Source organism: Notamacropus eugenii, chromosome 5 (assembly GCF_028372415.1).
Source record: "Notamacropus eugenii isolate mMacEug1 chromosome 5, mMacEug1.pri_v2, whole genome shotgun sequence".
Taxonomy (NCBI): domain Eukaryota; kingdom Metazoa; phylum Chordata; class Mammalia; order Diprotodontia; family Macropodidae; genus Notamacropus; species Notamacropus eugenii.
This window is the reverse complement of record NC_092876.1, coordinates 429,275,197-429,293,025: the sequence shown is the minus strand read 5'-3', so window position 1 is coordinate 429,293,025 and position 17,829 is coordinate 429,275,197. Positions and strand designations below refer to the sequence as shown.

General features: G+C 38.4%; 1 protein-coding gene across 5 annotated transcripts in view; it reads left to right on the top strand.

Moving 5' to 3' along the window:
* The window catches only part of KDM6A (lysine demethylase 6A), a 251,094-nt gene that overhangs the window by 130,596 nt on the left and 102,669 nt on the right, over positions 1-17,829 (top strand). The window lies entirely within an intron of this gene.

Genomic DNA, 17,829 nt, shown 5'->3' with positions numbered 1-17,829 from the left:
CCTTTTGTATGCATATTTTAATTCTGGCTACACAGACCATTAAAAACCTTTCCATCACCAGCAGCAATCAGATAGGAATATGACAGTATATTTTGACTTCCTCCGAAATAGGAGAAATAGTTCTCCTACTACGTGTGCCCCAAAGTGTGATCCTGAAACCTCTATATAGATTGCATCCGTGAAGTGTATATAGTACATGCTATGTGGACTGGACCCTCAGCCAACATACGTATGGGGGAATAGGGACTGTTTAGGTCATCTTATCCATTGCTTGACAAATTCCATTTGGCAAATTGTTGTGAGGCTTTCTAATAATTTCTTTGTTGTACCTCATATTTTTGATACCATCTTGGCAAGGGGCTGCATTTTTAAAGTTATTATGCTAATTTCTACAAGTACATTGCACTGGATAGTACCACTCATTGTAGGCAGTAATATCAGACCTTCTTGGGAACTCTTCAAACTTACCAACTTGTGCTGTTCCTTTTTTCAAATGGATGATGAAAAGCATGTATGGATCTGCCAGGTGTTTCTATGAGCAGCAGCAAGCAGGACAGTTAGACTGGAACAGTTTGTGAGATAGAATCATGTGAACTTAGCTCTAATTCTGTGCATTTGGACCAGAGGCATTTTATAAAGACCCATATATCAGTATTCATATCATTTTAAGTTAATGAACTTTCCTGAACACCACTCCCATTAGAATGGAAGCCCCGTGAAAGGGCTTTACTTTCATTGCCTGGTGTCATATCCTATGAAGATTATTTTGAATTTTAATTTTTATTATCCCCAAAGGGTTTGTTATTTCTAAGTTTGATGAGAATCCTGCCTGTACTTTTATCCATATCATTGATAAAAGTGTGAGAGCCAAACACATCCCTGGAGATTTTCTTCTAAGTTGATATTGAACCAACCATTAATTTCTGTTATTTGAATCTGACCTTAAAATAGCTATTAATTAATTTAATAATATCCTGAAATCTTCATTTCTCTAAAATGATGTTTGTTTGGGATTGTTTCACCCAAAGAGAGCCAGAAGACACTGATCATATCTTGTACCTAATAATATCACACCCAAAAAAGAATCCAGTGACAGTTAATTTGGTACTCACTTGAAGATCCTCTTGTAGACCTATTTGCCTGAGTTCAGTTTCTTTGTGAGGAGACAATACCTTTTCCTCCAAACCATTTGAGAAAATGTTAAAGCATTAGCCCTATATTACCATTGAAGACCCAGATTATGAGGTGCATTGTTGACGCTGAGGCTTCTGTCCTCACACCTTTTCCCTTTGAAATAACAAATTAACTGTGTAGAGCACTCTCACTGGATTCTCTATCAACACATTTGCCTTCCCTAACCACAGAACATCCAGAGACCAGGACTCACTTCTAACCCCAAAGTCTCGTGACTCTAATTTGGGTGTGTAGCATCAACTATCATCTTAGTATAAAGGAAAAGAACTGGTGCCAAATAAAATTTCAGCAAGGCCTGTGAAGGACTAGTCATCACTAGGTTATCTGATTTTTCAGCATTCTTAATCTCCATCTCCAAAACTAAATTGCCCCCTTTTTTCATTGGTTGATGCAAAGTAGGAGTCCCAGCAACTGATAGTTACCTTCTTCCATTTTGTGCCTAGGAAATACCTATCTGCTTTTCTGATCCATGTGGCTGAGTCACCAGCTGTTGAAGCAGGAATTTCCTTTTCCTGCTACCATTGCCTGTTTTAACATCTTTATCTGTCTCTGCCCTACCTCTTTTTCATTTTTTTTTTTTTTGAACCAAAATCCCCATTATCTTTGATCTCACCAGGAGAACTTTGTACACAGCAACAACCACAGTGTGTGAGGAATTTTTCTGATATACTTAGTACTTCATCACAATGCATGGGCTTAAAAAATTTCCAGTGGACTCTTGAGGCAAAATACCTTCCATATTCAGAGAAAGAACTATGGAATTGGATTGCAGATAGAAACAGATCATTTTCTTTTGTGTTATATTTTATTTTGTTTTGTTTTATGGTTTTTCCCATTCATTTTAATTCTTCTTTGCAGCATGCATTTAATAGGAATGTATGTGTAGGACCTATATAAGATTGTACACCATTTCAGGGAGGGAGTAGGGAGGGAAGTGGGGAATGAGGGGAAGGAAGTAGAAAAAAATCTAAGATACATGGAAGTGATTGTGGAACACTGAAAACAAATAAAATAATTCAGTTTAAAAAAAAAGAAAAACAAAAAATCTTTCATCTCCTCTCAAACTTAGTTTTCATCTTATATTGACAGAAATCTTGTACTCCCTGAAAAGCAGTATTTTCTAGAGTAGGTAACTGTTCCTTTCTCAAGTCCTTGATCATACTTGGCCAGCAGCTGTAGTAGAGAAATAAACTTTATTTCTCATTACCGTTTTTAAACCCTCCCTATGCTGCCTTTACTTTTGAAATGAGAGAGAGAGGGAGGGAGAATATTGCCTAATTTACCAGTTCCTCAATCTAGTTACCTGCTGTTTGACTTCACCCACCTATGCAAGATATGGTCACACTGTGGATTTTGCCATAATTCACAAGTACTCTTCTTATGTCTTTAACAATAAAAATTTTAATGTTCCTTTATCTGATCATAACATCTCATTTCGTCTTTCTCACCTCACCTTTCCTAAAACATTTTTCTTCACCTACTTTAAGACAGTCCCTCCATCCCTGCTCCAGTTTCATTCTTCTTCATTTCTGATAGTCAATTCAATACTACACCATCCCTCTACTCCTGAATTCCCTGTTGCCTTATCCTGTTGTTTCCTATTTCTACTCAAAAGTCCCGCCATCCTCATCCTGTGTTCCTAGTTCTTTGTTGCTGAATGGAGCTAGAGGAAATCACACAATTCTGAGTATATTTTAAGTTAATGTTAACCAACATAATTTGAGTATTCATTACCCGAAAGCAATTCCTTTTTTCTTCCTAATTGATTTCTCTTGTCTTTTTCTCCACAGAATGGATTGAAAACTATCATTTCTTAAATTCAACTATCCCATACTTTCCTGTCCCTTTTCTTTCACCTTGCTTCTTGCTTTACTGGAAAAAAAAAATTGAGGACATTTGATGTGAATTCCTTCTTATCTCTTTTTCTCCTGCACATTCCTTGATATCACAACCTGACCCCCACTCAATTCCTCCTTTCCCGAGTCTCTGACAGTTACAGTGAGTGACTCTTCTTGTCAAAATCTGTGCCATTCCCTTCCCATATCATCTTTACAGTATTCCAGTCTCAGTCATCTTCTCTCTCTAATGTTCAATCTCTGTGGGTTCCTTCTCAGCTTTCTAAAATCCCCATGTTACCTATATTCTTAAAAAAAGAACAAACCCCCCAAAAAACTTTACTCAATGTCCTCTGAAACCACCCTACAGTTCTCTTCAGCCATATTCCTAGTTTAGAGTTGTCTGTAGTTACTCTCTGTACTTCCTCTCCTTTCATTCACTCCTCAACATTTTGAAGTTTGGCTTCCAACCTTATTACATATATCTGAAACTGCTCTTTCTATTGAGCTACTAAATCTGGTGATCTCTTCTTTGGCCTTATCCTTCTTCACCTGTCTGCTTCATTTGACATTGTGAATTGCAACCTTCTTCATCCTGTTGAACCAATCCTCCTTTGCTGGTTCATCTTCCACGTCCCCATAGCTGTACATATTCTCCAAGGCTCTGTCCTGGATCCCTTCTGTATATGCCCTCTCTTTGTGATCTCATCTATTTCCTTGGTTTCAATTATCATCTCTGTGCTAAAGATTGAGAGATTCATACATGCACACGCATACACAGAATCTTCCCTCAGTCTTTCCCTTGAGCTTTAGTCTACCCATCAATAACTATTGCCTCTTGTTTTTAAATTGATTGTCTCAGAGACATTTACAGGTTAGCATGTCTAAAAAGACCTCATTATGCCCACAGACCTCTTCTTCTACCATACTGCAACCTTATTCTCCCTTTCTAATCTTTAACCTTTCCCTATTTACTAGTTCCTTCCATGTTGCCCTCAAACTTGCTTCAGTTTTCTTCCCTATGTTTAAAAACCCTTACTAGACCTTACTAAACCTCTCCTTTTTTCTCAGCCATCTCAACTTCTGCCCCAACACTGAGACATTTCATTCTGTGTTTACATGGGTTTTAAAAATACCTCTCCTCAATTATTAAGACCTGTTTCTTTTTATTTATTTCTAGTTTTCAACATTCATTTGCACAAGATTTTGAGTTCCAAATTTTCTCCTCATCTCTCCCCTTTCCCAGACACTGTGCATTCTAATTACCCCTTCCCGCAATCTGCCCTCTCTTCTATCCTGCCCCTCCCTTCTCTTATCTCCATCTTCTCTCTTTTCTTGTAGGGCAAGATAGATTTCTTTACCCCACTACCTATATTTCTTATTTCCCAGTTGCATGCAAAATCAATTCCCAACATTTGTTCCTAAATCTTTGAATTCCAACTTTTCTCCCTTCCTCCCTTCCCACACATCCCCACTGTGAAGGCAAGCAATTCAATATAAGCTATACACATGTAGTTATGCAAAAGACTTCATAATGATCATGTTGTGAAAGACTAACTATATTTCCCTCCATTCTATCCTGCCCCCCATTTATTCTGTCCTCTCTTTTGTCCTTGTCCTTCTCCAAAAGTGTTTACTTCTAAATACTTCCTCCTTCCATTTGCCCTCCCCTCTGTCATCCCCCTCTCATACCCCACTCCTCCCCTTCTCCCCTACTTTGTTATGGTATAAGATAAATTTTTGTATCAAATTGAGTGTTCATGTTATATTCCCCTTAAGCCATATGTGATGAGAGTAAGCTTCACTTTTCACCTCTCACCTTCCCCCTTTTCCCCTCCATTGAAAGAGCTTTTTCTTGACTCTTTTATGAGATAATTTACCCTATTCTGTTTCTCCCTTTTTCCTCCCAATATATTCCTCTCATCCCTTGATTTCATTTTTTTAGATAAATCCCTTCCTATTCAACTCACCCTGTGCCCTCTGTCTATATGTATGTAGTCCCTCCAACTACCCAAATACTAAGAACAGTTTCTAGAGTTACAAATAATATCTTAATATTTAGAAATGTAAACATTTTAATTTTAGTAAGTCCCTTATGATTACTTTTTCCTGTTTACCTTTTCATGCTTCTTTTGATTCTTGTGTTTGAAGCTCTGGTCTTTTCATCAAGAATGCTTGAAAGTCCTCTATTTCTGGTTGCTTGCAGTATTTTCTCCTTGAACTGGGAACTCTGAAATCTGGCTACAATATCCCTAGGAGTTTTTCTTTTCAGATCTCTTTGAGGAAGTGATTGGTGGATTCTTTCAATATTTATTTTACCCTCTGGTTCTAGAATATCAGGGCAGTTTTCCTTGATAATTTCATGAAAGATGATGTCTAGGCTCTTTTTTTTTTGATCATGGCTTTCAGGTAGTCCCATAATTTTTAAATTGTCTGTCCTGGATCTGTTTTCCAGGTCAATTTATCCAATGAGATATTTCACATTGTCTTCAATTTTTTCATTCTTTTGGTTTTATTGTGTAATTTCTTGTTTTCTCATAAAGTCATTAGCTTCCAACTGCTCCATTCTAATTTTTAAAGAACTATTTTCTTCAGTAAGCTTTTGAAGCTCCTTTTCCATTTGGCTAATTCTGCTTTTTAAAGCATTTTTCTCGTCATTAGCTTTTTGGACCTCTTTTGCCGTTTGGCTTAGTCTGTTTTTAAAGTTGTTATTTTATTCAGCATTTTTTCGGTCTCCTTTAGCAAAAGCTGTTGGCTCACTTTTCATGATTTTCTTGCATCTCTCTCATTTTTCTTCCCAATTTTTCCTCCATCTCTCTTACTTGATTTTCAAAATCTCTTTTGAAGTCTTCCATGGCCTGAGACCACTGAAAATTTATTTTGGACGTTTGGGATGAAGAAGTCTTGACTTTGTCTTCATCTAATTGTATGTTTTGTTCTTCCTCATCTGAAAGGATGGAGGAAAATACCTGTTCACCAAGAAAGTAACCTTCTATAGTCTTATTTTTTTTCTCCTTTTTTAGACATTTTCCCAGCCTGTTACTTGACTTTTGAGTCCTGTCAAGTGGAAGGTATACTTTAGGGACCTCTAAGTTGTCAGTTCCTCCAAAGTGGCACAAACAAGGGAGAGGAGTTAACTCCTCTCCTTGCCTGTGACCTGGTCTGGGAGCAACTACAAGCTTTTCTGCCTAGAATCTGCAAGTCAGGTTCCTTCTCCACAACCGCTTCCAGCTCCACCAAGCCAGAGCTCCTCCTCACCCCAGGGCCACCACTGAGAGCTGCGATTCAGATCAGTGGTTTGATTTCCCCAGGGCCTTTAGGCAGAGGACTCCAAAAGTGGATGCTGCCATTTCCTAGAGCCGGGGATAGGGTAGGACCCTGCTCCCTTCTCACCCATGTCAAAGACTTTTCTCACTAACCTTTGAAGCTGTCTCTGGCATTTGTGGGTTGAGGAATCTGGGAGCCACAGCTGCTACCCAGGATTCTGGAGCCTGAAGCCTGCTCTAGTCCCGTCCCTACCGTGATATGTGGCCAAGGCTGGGCTGTGCTCTGCTCTGAGCCCAATGTGATAGACCTTTCCTGTTGACCTTCCACGCAGCCTTGGACTGGACATCTCTTTCACTGTGTTGTTTTGTGGCTTCTGCTACTCTGGAATTTGTTTAGAGTCATTTTTACAGGTATTTTATGGGCTTTGGGGGGAGAGCTACAGCAGGTCTGTCCTTCAACTCTGCCATCTTGGCTCTGCCACCTCAAGACCTATATCTTACTGTAACTTACCTTCAGGTGCTCAGAGGTATGTCCATTCCTTAAATCTCATAGTTATCCCAACAGTGCTACTCATGAGCCTGAACTTTGATACCTCCTCCTCTGATCATATCTACCTGTCTTTTCATTCTTGTGCTGTGGAAAAAACACTTTATTATGAATCATTGTGATTTAGTTCAAATCCAGACTTCACCAACCATGTGTTCTTGTTCAGTTTATTTAGTTTTTATTGGCTTTTTTCATTTATAAAATGAGGTTGTTTGGGTTGTATGATCTCTTAACTTCTCTAGTTCTAATTATATTTTTATATGATCCTCCTAAACCTATTCTTCGTGATTGCTAATCTCTCTAATAATTCTGCCCTTCCTTCTTCACCCAATCTATCATCCTTGTCCTACTTTCACTTTCAGCCCTTTACAACCTTAAATCCATAGTTGCTGGTTCGCTTGTACTTTTTCCTTTATTTGAAGACCTTTTCTCTTACATCTCATTGTCACTTACACCTTTTTTAAAAACCCTGATCCGTAAAAACCCCTCTTGTTCCAGTGGTCCTGAATGCTTTTTGAAGAACCTTCACAAAACCCTACCCACTTGTACTACTTTAACTTTTTTTTAAAAAATAATTCTGACTGGGCCCTCACAGTTAAATTACATCGTTTCCCCCTGTTTAATTATTACATCAAGAAACTGTTCAAAGCTCTCACTTTTTTCTATACCTTCTCCTATCTCTGCATGGGACCCTGACCAGCACTTTACTAAGAAAATTCGAAGCACACATGCTATGCATGTATACATTTTATTTAATGCTGCTCCACACTAAAGAATTGTTCTTCATCATCCTCCTTTCTTTTACCCTTTATCCTCATTTCTGAGGAACAGGTGCCTGGTTTCCTTGATAAAGCCATCCGCTATATTTTTGCCTTTGGAACCAAACTACTGGAAAAAGCCATCTTCACTTAACTTCCTGTTACTTGTAGTAACTTCTTTACTTTTTGATAACTATTTTCCTGGTCACTTTGATGTCTTGAAGGTTATCAGTCATTTTTTAACTGTTCATTCCATTGCTTTCTTTTAAAAATAACATTCTTTATGTTTTATTTCTCTAGTTTTTTATAATTCTTGACAACCCCTTTCTCTTCCTCACTTTTGTTATGTGAGTTTTTTCTCCTATTTGTCTGATTTCTTTTTCTTATCTTTTTGGGGGGGGTTCATTAATTTACTTCTTTTCCTTTTAATAAGTTTGGGTATCCATCAAACCAGAGTCATATACCCTCTCTTTACTATCTCATTTAGTTATTTCATGAACTCCCTTGTGTTCAGTTATCATCTTTCTGTAGCTGACTCCCAGATGTATATACATCCTGAGCCAAGGACTCTCCTGGATTCTACTCGTGATTTTCCTAACTGTGTACTAAACGTAATGCCCCATTAGCAATAATTTGGAAGATGTCAAATTAGCTTCCCAAGTAAGCATATCTAAAACAACTCAATCTCACTATTTCCCATTTCTTCCTCCATTCTCCTCCTTATCTTTTCCTGTTTTTGTTATTGATGCCACTGTATTCTTCAGTTCAGCCAGGTTTAGGTCCTTAGAGTCATTTGTAATTCTTGTCTCAAAGCCACTCATTTTGCAAGTCATCTTTATTTCTGTCTTCCTGTGGTCTCATATCTATTCTCTTCTGTCCACTTACACCACCAGTCCTTTAGTCCAGGCCCACATCACTTCTTCCTTGGACTATTGGAGTGTTTTTCTGTTTGTACTTTTTCCTTACATTGTCTCCCCTCAATTGGTTAGGAAACATTTGGAGTTTAATATAGACTAGAGATAACAAAAGTAAGTGAGACATTCTCTCTGTCTCAAGGAGTTTATAGTATACTGAGACATTGTTTTCAAAGAAATGCTATATATTTAAAATGCTGTGATTTTTGTGTAGACACTGTAGTCTGGTGAGATCAAGATAGGCCACTTCGAGGATGTGGCCTTTGAGATGAACTGTGAAGGCGCCTAGTGGTTCTCAGAGATGGAGTTGAGGAAGGGAGAACATTCTGTGTATTGAGGACAGCCTTGCTCTAAGGCATGAAGCGCGGAGACTGAAAATGTGTTAGGAACAAAAAGCAGGCCAGTTACGCTGGAACATATAGAGTATATCATGTGAGGAGTAATTTGTAATTTTTCTGGAAGGGAGGGCAAAAGACAGATTTAGATACGCTATAAATGTGAAAGATGCTGAAGGCACTGGTGAACCTCTCAGTTCTCTTGTGCAGAAAAGTTTGGGCTTTAGGAATATAAATTTGAAACAGTTCTGTGCAAAATGGATCGGGGAAGAGAGAGATTGATACAGAGAGGATAATTAGGTTATTGCAACAGTCCAGGAAAAAAATGGTAAAATGCTGGACTCTAAGGTAAGTTTGGTGTGAGTAAAGAGAAAAGTAAAAGAGAAAAAACTTAGAGATATTGAGGAGATGGAATCCATGATACAATCCACTTGTTAATAAGAGTGCAATAAGAATAAACATGGATGATTTTGACCTTGCTAATCTGGGTAATAGTGCTTGACAAATAGAAAGTCTTTAATAAAAGCTTATTGATGGTTTGGAGGAGTTGTGTCACCTTTGATAGAAAGGAAGTTGGGAGAACAGTGAGTTTCAGGGTGAATTTTGTTTTGGACACAATGAGCATGAGATACCTCTAAGTGGACTTGTGGGACTGGAGTGCAGGAGAGATGATAACCACTCACATGCACACATACACATACACATACACATACACACACAGGGGAGTCATGCATAAAATCATAATTGAGTCTGTATGATTTGATGGGATCAGAGAGAGTATGAATTGAAAAGCTCGGGCCCAGGAGAGAGCCCTGAAGTACCCTCATGTACAGAGGGGAAGATAATGGATGATGACCAGCAGGTAGGAGAACTGAGATGATCAAGCTGTATCAGAAAAGCACAGTATTCTGGTCCAGGCCTAAGCTAAGCCAGTGTAGTGATTCAGGCTGTTGTATTAAAGTGTATGGTGGTACTCATCTTGAAGTGAAGTAAAATAACTTATAATAAATTAAAAGATTTATTTTAAAATGAGTTTTTAATTCCTTTCTTGTTTTTACATCATTGCAGTTTTTTCCCAGTATCACTTCTCTTCTTAGAGATATGTTCCATATCATAAAATAAATGGTATTTTTAATATACAAGTGAGAAAAGAAGAGGAAAAAAAATAAGTATAACCTATCAATTTGTTGTTGTAATGTTTATCACTTAGGAACTTCCTCCTTAACAAGGTGATTTGGGAATAAACTCATCTCTTCATAGTCATACTTGATCTTTATAGTTTTGCGGCAAAGAGTAGAACAGGATAAACAGGCAAGTCAAAAAGTCTCTAATGGATCTCCAACCTGTCAGTGGTTATTCACTTCAATCAGGAAATTTCTCCTGCTCCCAGTGTTCTTCAGCTTAATGATCCTAAAGCTGCTGACATCTCTGACTCACAGGGCTCCCACCAGACTCTAAATGTCCAGCTTAGGATCATGTATCTGAATTGAGTGAAAGACTTAAAGCAAAGAGCAACAAAGTCAGAGACTCATCTTGGTAGACCGTTAGTTGTGCTACATTGGCCATATACCAACAGTAGCCACTTTTTGCTAGCTTTGGGAAATGTTCAGGGACCTCTTGTTGGAAATTTCATAGACAATTCCAGTCTATGACTGGACAATCCACAGTTCTGTGGTATGAGAGTTAAAATATTTTAAACCAATGCAGCACTCCTTATTGTTCCCTGGAAATTATCTGGGATGCAGTTGGCTCATTCATGCAGTACCTAGAATTCTTCCACATTTCAGATTGGATTTCTGGGGAGGATTTAGCTTTGTGTTCCCCTTAATGGCTTTCGCTGAAAAGTTGCAAAAAGGTCCATGGTAGCAAATTCTCCTTGCTCTTAGAATCCTTCTCACTTTGAGACATACTCTAAAACTCATTGTTTCATCAGCTGTGTAATCCTAAAATTCCAGGGGATGTGCCATGGCTTTAATGTTCTCAGTGGTGGGGTCCTTGAAGTGGGTGAATTTCCTTATGTAATTGTAGGAGTGAGGGATTGCTTGGCATGTCACTAAAAGAAACAAACAGTTAACACAAATAAAATTCCCTTAAAATTAGGAAGAGCAAGTAGGCTTCCCTTGAGACAGTTGGGTGATGATGACCATTATTCAGTCCATCAGCATTTGTTTAGCCTCTACTATATTCCAGCCCTCCATCTTGACTCCTGCTCTCTTCTAATCACTGCTTTGTCGAGACAGGGGTTTGCATAGTTCAGGGAAACTATGAGTGTAGTGTTACCTAAGATGTGTACAGGTCATAGTGGAAAACTTCTAACAACAGATGATCCAGAAGGAGAAGGAATGGCAAACCACTTTAGTATCTTTGCCAAGAAAACTCCATGGACAGGCCTAAAATGATAAGAGATCACATTGGAAGATGAGCTCCCCCATATCCGAAGGTGAACTAGCATAATACTGGGGAAGAGTGGAGGATAGCCACAAGTAGCTCTGATACCAATAATGTGTCTGAGCCAAAGCCAAAAGGAGATTCAGCTGCAGATGTGTCTGATGACAAAAGCAAAGTCCAGTAGAAAGATTAATAAACATCTGAGAACTAATGTGGATTGGAATGGGTGACTTTAATTCCGTGATCACTGCATATGTTACTATGGGCAAGAATCCCTTAGAAGAAATTGAGTAGCTTGTCATAAAGGGGTAAAGAAAGCAGTACTTGAGATGTCTTAAAAATGACAGGATATCTGTTTGAATCCAAGGCAAACTATTGAATATCACAGTGATACAAGTCTGTGCTGCAATCACCGATGCCAAATAAGGCCAAAGTTGATCAGTTCTATGAAGACCTACAACATCAAGAAATATTATCAGTAACATCAAAAAAAGATGTCACATTCATCATAGAGAATTGAAATGCAAAAATAGAAAATCAAAAGATAATTGGAATAAGTTTGCCCTTGAATAAAGCAGAACAGAGACTAGTGAAGTTTTGTCAAGATAACTCAGCAGTCATAGCAAACACTTTTCTTCAATAGCCCAAATGGTGACGCTGCTCATGGATATCATCAGATGGTGACTGTTGTCAAAAGTGGAGAAGCTGAAGTGTGAAGATGGAGTTAGGGGTAGGATGGGGAGGAAAAAGAATTTTTGACAGGGAATCCAACCATATCATTCGAATAGTCCAGGTGTGAGGAGATAATGACCTACACAAGGGTGGTGTCAGTAGGGGAGATAAGGAGACACATTTAAAAGATGTTGGAAAGGTACAATTTAACAGGTCTAGGCAATAGATTGGGATGTGAGACAGAAGAATCAAAGATTCTATTAAGATTAAGAATCCGGGGCGGGGGGGGGGGGGAACGGGACACTATGAGAATAAGTGTGTCGTTGACTGTAATATGGAAGTTTCAAGTAGAAGGAGGGTTTTAGGGCAAAGAGAATGAGTTCATTTTTAGAAATGGTGAGTTTGAGATGTCCATTAGGCTGTTGGAGATTTGAGACTGCATGTTAGCAGATAGGTTCAAATAGATTTAAGAGTCATCAGTATAGATAGATTTCCATACCAGATTGAGTGTGCATATTATTCCCTCCTTAAGCCAAATGTGATGAGAGCAAGCTTCACTTTTTTCCCTCTCACCTCCTCCCTTTTCTCCAACATTGAAAAAAGCTTTTTCTTGCCTCTTTTATGAAAGATAATTTGCCCCTTTCCATTTCTCCCTTTCTCCTTCCAACATATTCCTCTCTCATTCCTTTTTCTTAGATATCATCCCTTCTTATTCAACTCATCCTGTGCTTTCTGTCTATATGTATGTGTGTGTATATATGTATATACATATATGTACGTATATGCATATATATGCATGCGTATGTGTAATCCCTGCAATTACCCAAGTACTGAGAAAAGTCTCAAGAGTATTATCTTTCCATGTAGGAATGTAAACAGTTCAATTTTAGTAAGTCCCTTATGATTTTTCCTTCCTGTTTACTTTTCCATGCTTCTCTTGATTCTTGTGTTTGGAAGTGAGATTTTCAATTCAGTTTTGGTTGGTCTTTCCATCAAGAATGCTTGAAAGTCCTCTATTTCATTGAATGACCATTTTTTTCCCCTGAAGTATTATACTCAATTTTGCTGGCTAGGTGATGCTTGGTTTTAATCCTAGTTCCTTTGACTTCAGGAATATCGTATTCCAAGCCCTTTGATTGATCCCTTAAAGTAGGAGCTGCTATATCTTCTGTTATCCTGATTGTATTTCCACAGTACCTGAATTGTTTCTTTCTAGCTGCTCGCAATATTTCCTCCTTGACCTGGGAATTCTGGAATTTGGCTATAATATTCCTAGGAGATTTTCTTTTGGGATCTCTTTTGGGAGGTGATCAATGGATTCTTTCAATATTTATTTTACCCTCTGGTTCTAGAATATCAGAGCAGTTTTCCTTGATAATTTCTTGAAAGCTGATGTCTAGACTCTTTTTGATCATGGCCTTCAGGTCGTCCCATAATTTTTAAATTGCCTCTCCTGGATCTATTTTCAAAGCCAGTTGTTTTTCCAGTGAGATATTTCACATTGTCTACTATTTTTTTCATTCATTTGGTTTTATTTTGTAATTTCTTGGTTTCTCATAAAGTCATTAGCCTCCATCTGTTCCATTCCAGTTTTTAAAGAAATATTTTCTTCAGTGAACTTTTGAACCTCCTTTTGCATTTGGCTGATTGTGATTTTTAAAGCATTCTTCTCCTCACTGGCTTTTTGAACCTCTTTTGTCATTTAGATTAGTCTATTTTTAGAGGTGTTATTTTCTTCAGCATTTTTTTGGGCTCTCCTTTAGTAAGCTTTTGACTCACTTTTCATGATTTTCTTCCATCGCTCTCATTTCTTTTCCCAGTTTTTCCTCCATGTCTCTTACTTGATTTTCAAAATCCTTTTTGAGCTCTTCCATGGCCTGAGCCCATTGAATATTTATTTTGGATGTTTGGGATACAGAAGCCTTGATTTCCATGTCTTTCCCTGTTGGTAAGCATTGTTCTTCCTCCTATGAAAGGATAGAAGAAAATACTTTTTCACCAAGAAAGTAACCTTCTATAGTCTTTTTTTCCCCTTTTTGGGGCATTTTCCCAACCAGTTACTTGACTTTTGAGTCCTTTGTCAAGTGGAGGGTATAATCTAGGGCCCTGTAAGTTCTCACTTTCTCCAAGGTGTCACAATCAAGGGAGAGGAGTTTCCTCCTCTCCTGGCCTGCACTCTGGTCTGGGAGCAACCACAAGCACTCTTTTCTGCCCAGGATCTTTCAGTAGGATTCCCTCTCCAAAGCCTCCACCAGCTCCACCATGCCAGTGCTCCTCCTCACCCCAGGACTGCCTCTCAGAACTGATACCCAGATTGGCTGCTCAACACCCCTATGGTCTTTGGTCAGAGGGCTCCAAAAATGGATGTGCTGCCCTGGGGCTAGGGCTAGGGCTGGACCCGGCTCCTTTCTCACCCAGGTGAAAGAGCTTTCTCACTGACCTGTGAAGCTGTCTCTGGTGTTGTGGCTTGAGTAATCTGGGAACCACAGCTTCTTCCCATAATTTTGCACCCTGAGGCGTGCTCTAACTTGTCCATGCTGCGGCCAAGTCTGTGCTGTGCTCCACTCTGAGCCTGCTGCGATAGACCTTTCCTGTTGGCCTTTCAGGCTGTCTTGGGCTGGAAATCTCTTTCACTTTGTTGTTTTGTGGCTTCTGCTGCTCCATAATTTGTTTAAAGTCATTTTTTACAGGTATTTTATGGGCTGTGGGGGTAGAGCTAGAGGAGGTCTATACTTCTACTCTGACATCTTGGCTCCGCCCCCCATAGTATATTTCTTAAGGGCATGACAGATATCTCTCTGTCTTTGTTAAATGGCTTCTGGCAGTTTGCTTCTTGATCTCCCAAAGGTGGAGTGATGTAGCATTTATTAAGAGTTTACTTAGTGCCCTGCATTTTGCTAAGTATTGTGGATATTATGAAAGGCAGAAACAGTCTCTAACCTCAAGTTGTTCACTATTGGGAGAGATGACATGCAAACAATTAAGTACAAATAAGGCTGGACTTGCCTTAGGCCAGTCCCTCTAAACCTGGGTAGTTTATATTAATGGAACAAAAGAAGACAATGACGTCCTGCAATAGTTAATAAAATATACTACTAATAAGCCAGTAAAGTCCCTAGGATATTTTCAGTATCTTTTAAGAAAAACTTAATCAACCTGAGCAAAGTATTGTGGCTGTTGTTCTACAATAGTACTATAGCAATGGAAGATTGTGATGAAGAATGCAGAATGTTTTAGAGGTAGAAGGCTTAGGGAGGGCTATTTATCTGTCCAGGATTGCTTTCCTTCCTCAAAAGTCTTTAGTGATTCTCTGTTGCCTCTAGCAGAAAATTAAAAGTTATTATTCTACCATTTAAACTGTCCTGTAATCTGATTACAACCAGCCTTTACAATCTTATTACTGCATCACAGTCCTACTAGTCTAGTATCTGTTCTACAAATATCTGTATTTCACCTGCAGTGCCCACAGGTGCTGTCACTTTTAGTTCTTTAAAACTCAGTCTCTGACTTTCACTCAGGTCCCTCCAATGGGAAATTTTGCTGAATTTCTACCCAACCTCTTCCCCTAGTTGTTATTCCTTTCTTCTTCTTTAAATATATTTCATGATTTTGTGAATCTCATTTCTCCAGTAGGATGTATTTCTGTTAAGAATTATTATGCTTTTGTCTTTCCATCCATTTAGGACAGTGTCTTGCATTTAGTGCATGGTAATTATACTTCATTTTAATTGAAGACAGGACATGACTGGTTACCAATTTGAAAGTCAGTTTTAAGAAGTATTTCTGTGTACATTCATAGCATTGATAAATTAATTCCATGTTCTAAGTACATACCATGATTGAAAAAAGAATTGAAGATGAAAAGACAGTAACTCCAACTTGACTTACCCAAGACACTAACTAGTGACTCAAGCTATCAAGACAAGAATCCAAAAGAGCCTCTGGCTTGCCCACATCTTTATCTCTTTGATATATACCTACAAATGGGTGTCTCTACTGGTTTAGTATATAAATTTTTATAAAATGTTAAGGAAAGAAAGATATGTAAAAATTAAATTCTCTATTTACTCATAAAATAGTGAAGAATGTCTGAAGGCCACAGTGGGTATGTGCAAGATTGGAATCACTGCATCATGCTAATCAGGATAGTACTGAGATTGCTAAGGATCCAAGTTCTAGTTCTGGACAGCACCTCATATATTAGGATATCTGGTCACAATTATCCCAGACCTAGATTGTTGTGTAGCAGAAGTAAGAAACAGGCTTCTAAGTCACTCAAGGGCAAATTTATTGTCAGTACACTAACATAGCCAGCTAGCAGTAGGGGCAGCATGGTCTAGAGGCAAATGGAGAAGGTAATGACAAAGACCCAGGGAAGCAGATTTCTAAGTCATATCTATGAGGAAAGGAAGAATTTCCCCTTGCATACACTAAGAATGGAGATTCATGCTCTTGGCCCTTGGGTCAGAGGTACAAGCTCTCAGTTGGAGGGAGACTGTAGGGAATAGGTAATTACTGGTTTGGTCAGACTAGGCATTTTCTGAGGTCAGGGGTGCTCTCACTTATTTTCTTGACCATGTCAACTGTAAGATTGATTAGACACCTTCTCTTTGCTGGGAGAGAGCCTCCCAGAAGAGCTTAGTTGGAGTTGAATGTTTCTCACTAGCTCCAGAAACTGGAAGGCATAGACTGGGTGAAAAGGCAAGTACAAGTAGGTTTGGAGGTTATACCCCTCTCTGAGGATATTTACATTTCATAGCACAGTAGTGTCAAAGGATCACACAAGGGTTATGTACACTGTAATGCAAACCAAGGCAGAATGAGATTACATTACTCCTGAGATATATTAGGGTATTTGAATTTACATATTAAGATATTTCTGTTTAGTTTTCATTTTACTCTATTATTTGTGGGGGAAGGGTTGCACCCACTTTGATAATAAGATAATACAAAAAGCAGATCATTGACAAGTAAATGGTGATCCAGAATTCACTTATCCATTTCCTCTTTTCTTCTAAATAATGTTGTCTTTCCTTTATATCTCCTTACAAACTTCACATGTATACTATATTTATAGTACCTTGATATTTATATATTTCTAATTTGTTTGTTTTCATTTTTTTCTAGTAAATTTCCATAGCTTTTCCTAATTTCTTACTTGAGTTTGCTTGCTTTTCTTTTGTTATTCTGATTGCTAGTTTGTTATATTTCATGTATTGTCTCTTTTCAGAGGAGCTCACTACTTGCTGACTCTACTAGTTTCCATTATTTAAAATTTCTTCATCAGTACCTTCTTTCCAACTTGTAAAACAAACCACTCTTTTGCAATTTAAGACTGTAATTTTCCTGGGCCCTCATAAATTTGCTTGTAACTATTGATTTGTACATTGAGGCATAGAATTCACCAGATGGAGAATCAGGCCAGTATGGGCGAAGGTGACGAGGCAGATGAAATCGTGGCGTGGTGGTGGTGAAATCTAATGGAGGTGATGGCAAAAAGGGGTGGGACTGAGCCTGTTTCTGTTTTAAATTGAGGGGTTAAGTGAAGGTGAGGGTATTCTTGTGACTTCATCTGTGTAGGAATCTGCTAATGAGGAGGTTCTACCGCTGCACCTTCTCTGCTAGATATTCTGTGGCAGGCCTCTAGAGCCCAGAGCATTAAGTGACCTTTCCATCCAGGTAGTCAGTATAAGTCTTATGTAAGAAAGAGTAGGATTTATTTAGAGGAGTAAGTGCAAAATAATTGAGTAAATGTTCTCTACTTCTCTTCAATGTTTATGATTAGGTCTACGTTCTTAGGGTTAAGTTCCTAGGTAGCCATGGTGTCATAATGGAGAAAGCCAGATTATGAACTCTTCTTTTACAATAGCTTTGTCGTATTAGTTTCTGTCTCCTTAATCATGAATCAATCAGCTTAGTG